Source organism: Cinclus cinclus, chromosome 1 (assembly GCF_963662255.1).
Source record: "Cinclus cinclus chromosome 1, bCinCin1.1, whole genome shotgun sequence".
NCBI classification, from domain to species: domain Eukaryota; kingdom Metazoa; phylum Chordata; class Aves; order Passeriformes; family Cinclidae; genus Cinclus; species Cinclus cinclus.
The window spans coordinates 84,744,235-84,749,014 of record NC_085046.1 but is presented as its reverse complement, the minus strand read 5'-3'; positions in this window follow the sequence as shown (position 1 = coordinate 84,749,014).

Here is a 4,780-nt window from a genome sequence, read left to right as displayed (position 1 = left end):
AATTAAACTTGACTCTCAAGAAAGTACACTTTTGTTTCTTTGCAACTATCTTCACCAATTGATTGTAATTCATTGTTACAGGCAAATTTAACTTTCTTCTTACTTTTCTTTATGAATAACACTAGGAAAACTATGTATAATCTTTCAAATGTGTCAATGTATGTGCAAACGTTTTGACTGTGAAATCAAATTAATCAATATCTAGGAAGCTCAGAACAAAATGAAGGCATTTATAGTCAGTTGCATTAATCAGTCTACTGTGTGCTTAGCATTGTTTAGCTGAGCTAATAATGGAAAATTAACCTTTAAAAATTTATATTACAAAGTATGATGATCCCATTCTTGGTTCCTAATGCTTTTAGTTCTATAAACAGCATTTGACATTTACCAACAGTAATGTCATGGACAAATGTTCCTATGCCCTGCAAAGATTTTAATTATTTTCTCTCTTCTTTTTTTTTTTTTTTTTTTAAAGGAAGGCATTTCAGAGTGACAGCAGTGCTGGTTTTTTTGGGGGTTTTTTTATTGTTCGTTCTTTTTTTTTTTTTGAGGGGAGGAGAAGGGGCTACTTTTTTTTAATGACGACTCAAATGATGACATCACTTAAGATCATTAGAAGTTAAGATCATTAGAAATTCAAGATCATTAGAAGTTAAGTGTTTAACACTGAAAAATATCAGGCAAGCATGCATTTTTTTGCGCTTGTAACTGCTCATTTTATTTGAATGAAGCAAAAGTGCTTTAAAGAATGAATGAAAAAAACCCTTGATTCTTGGGTATGTTCTGGTCTTGAATCACGGTAGCACTGAACTACATGATAAAACATGAACTTCCAAACAGTCCTATAGTTTTTGCCCTTGTGTCTCAGGTTTATATGTACTTCAGATCTTTGCCTTCAGGTAGTGCTGTAATGTAAATATTCAATATTAAGAATGAAAAAGAAATAGCAATTCCTTCTGATAGATTCAGTGTTTACCATTCAAATTTTCTAGTACCTTTCTTAATAGGAGCTCTGAGGAACTGTCAATCTTAAATTAGTTCTGCCAAGCTTACTTAAATCCATGGTCTAAGCCCTCTTCATGCTTCATATATTCCTTTGCAAAGTCTACCTAATACAAGTAACAAAGAGACATTCAAACATATTATGCAGCAACTTCTATGCATGAAGAGCTTAAAAGAATATTGGTAAACCATTTAAAAGGAGAACTTTTGAGGCAGGCTCTGTTGCAGTACTAATCCCTGGTAGTAGTGCCAAAATGCCGTGGATCTTTTTTCCATATAATACATTGACACCTTATGGGCTGGAACATGTTTGTTTTAGCCTGACGATACATCAGATCTCAAAACGTGCTAGTGAAGGTGGTGTTATACCTTGAAATACAAAAGTGTTTCATACTCACCAATGCTTATTCTTCTAATAAAAATAAAACTTGTTGGAATGACCTGAAGAAAGTCACCATATGCAATAAGGCTTTGGGGACACAAATTGAGAAGCATGAGTCATGTAAAAGACCACCTCAAACTGGACTCTTTTTTGTTAAAAGGTTAAGGACATTGAGTCGAGAGATGTTACGACTGCTAGATACAAAATGCCCTTCTAGATACCCTACTCAACAGGGAGCTTTTCAGGACTTAATTGAGCCACTTTTTTTTATCTATTTGTGTTAAATCCAAACTAGAACTACACCTGGCAGAAAATGGTTGTAGTTTCACACCTATGCCAAATATCACTCATAACAGAATTCTTAGAAACAAGGGTGTCTGCTGTATCTTAACTTCCATTTTGAGAAATTCTCAGAGCCCTGAGTGGATTCTCAATTTGAAGAATAGCTGTTAAGACACAGCTTAAAATTTAGAAACGTAATACCTGCTTCTGTTAGGAGATGTTGCTGCTGCATCCACACAGACTGGGAGAAACTAAAGCCAAGCTGTAGATCTGCAACCAGAAGGGCTGGATCAGCCTCATCTGAAGGATTTGGGTGTGCTATTTTGAGAGGAGAAGGAGGAAAATTTCTGTGTCTTCTTAGCATCTCACAGAAAATTTAAAGGCTTTTCAAAAACCCCACCGATTCCGTGCTTTTTTTTGTTTGTTTGTTTGTTTTGTTTTTGTTTTTTCTGACACCGTTGTAACAATAGCAGATCACAATATGGGAATGTCTTCTGGCTTGCATCACACTAATCCAAGTGGTCTAGAATTCTGCTTTTAACTTCAGCTCCTTATTTAATCTGAATTCCTAGCACATGGTGATGTATATCCAAGCAGCTAACAGCATAAAGCAAAACACAATATCAGTTCAACATAGTAACAACTTCAGCAACGTGAGGCTAAACTGTGCTGTCAAATGCTGTATGTCATGATGGGTAGTCTCTATGTGCACATGTGGAATACTCATACAAGACATATGGATACAGTAAACAAATGAAACACATGTGACATTAAGCATTTAGTTCCAGTTAAGACCAACGGAAACTGAAGTTTCCAAGCTCAAAGCAGGAGATTCTCACATCATCCAGTTATAGATATCCATTTCAGAGAAAACAGAAATTTTTCTCCAGAACCCTCAAAGTCTGGTTCCACATGTATGTTCAGAAAGCAAAACTTAAAAAAAGCTCTGACCCTTGACTTTTTTTTCATCTTTGTGTCATCTCTGATCCACAATACAGGCTTTGATTCAGAACATTTTAATGGGGACAGTTTTTAAGTTTCTTTTCAGTAGGCTGATAAATTGTTATCATTATGGAGACAAACTTTCTCAATATACAACATTCCAAGCGGGTTTAAAATTTTATGTTGAAATTAAAGAAACTTTGACTTTTTTCTCCTGAAGGTTACTCCTGATTTATTTGTATTATGCAAAACTTCTGCTCTCTTTATTATTGCTAAGACTTGTCCAAAACTGAAAAAAGACTGACTATTCCCAGTCAAGCTTATACTACAGAATTTGTGGGAAATTAGATATGCACAAATATGTTATCCTCCTCTGAAGCATTAAGTTAACAAAATGTTTATTCTATGCCTTTATTTGTTCTTCATCCTTTGAAAGTAATGGGGGAAGACATCAGACTTATGAGCATTTTGAAATAAAATGTTAGGCCTGTAGCCCACAGATTGGCGAGATAATAAACATACTTTTAAAATTTCTTGTGCAGTAGTTACAAAGTGAGGAGAAATCACACAGCTGACCACACTGCAGCTACTTAATACTGCTATAAATAGATCAAAATAAGCATGTGGTGTGTGTGATTGTCTGTGATGACAAATGAAAGGGTGTGAATTTAAAGGAAAAAACCTTCCTGATTGCAGCTGCAAATTGTAACAATTTTTGTTTCCTGCATTAATGAATGTAATTCATGTAACACATTACATCATTCAACAGCAAAATTCTCACATTCAGTTCACAGACAAAAAGTATTTTAATTAAGAATATCAATGAATAATGACAATCCACTTTCAGAAAAAGCAAAGAAAGACACTTCTTTGGCCATGTAGTAGGAGCTGTGATGCAAATATATTTTATCAGTGTAATAAATTCACCTCCCTAAAACTCTTTACCAAAAGAATATCCTGAAAGATTTGTTCTGGTTTATTTGTCTGGTTTCTGTTTCTAACCTTCTTTTACATGCAGTATTTGACTGCAAACCTGCATTTTACAGTCTCTAGTGATTGAATCACTTCATCTTCTATAAACATCACAAGTTCAAAGAACTTTCAGCATCTGAATTCCAACACAACATACAAACTAAAATAATTCATTGTCTAGAGACCATAACAAATTTTAATGTGCATTTACAGAGTAAACAGAGGGCTGAATGGGGTCAAACCAGTCAAAAGTGAAGATATGCATTACAAAATCCACACATTACTGAATTACAAACTAAAAAGTGGTGTTTTGTCAAAAAAGGAAATAAAGATGTTTCTTGGTGGCACGACATATAGATAATATTAAAAACCGACTTGCATGAGGACCAAAGTATGTCTACTCTGAAGTTATATCACACAGACTGTAAGCAATTTACAGAATTTAAGTTAGTTTTGCATATACAGGAGTTGCAAAATTAGAGAAAACACACTGAAATATAGAACGCACACACAAAAAAAAGGATGTATATATATAAACCTCCACATAGTCATCAGGGGTTGGCCTAAGTTGGTACTTGCCACCATTGAACAAGAAACAAACAGAAAGACAGGGAAAAAACCCCAAAGGGGGAAAAGAATAATGTATTCAAAAGTAAAAATAAAAAACTCAAAAGAAAAATATCCTCATATGTTTTTCAGAAACAATGTTCCCTAGTCTGCTGAACTCCTTTGCAGAATATATTTTCTTCTCTCTATTCTTCATTAAAAAAAATTAAAAAAAAATAAAAAAAGGCTTTTTTGATAAAATCTGTGTGTATTCTATTTATGTTAAATCTCTATGGTTTGTTTCATTATTTGGCCTCTTTTTGCTTCCAGGCTGGAATGGTTCTTTCAGCGTAGGAAACCAAATGTCATCCATAGTTAATTCTGCAATACTGAGGACTTGCAGGCCAACCCCTGAGAAGTCAAGTATGAGGCTTCTCCTTGCCGAAAGAAAAGGAAACTAGGTCTTGCTGTTACAAAACGTTTGATTACAACACAACAGTTCTCTTAAAATAAAATATCAGTGATACGCCAAAGAAAATAAGGTATATCAAGAAAACATGTGGTATCCTCTTCTTTTTATATTTATTTTATTTATTTTATTTATTTAGTAATTTTGTTTGTACTTCCTGAAGAAGGTGCTCCTTGTGTAGAGAT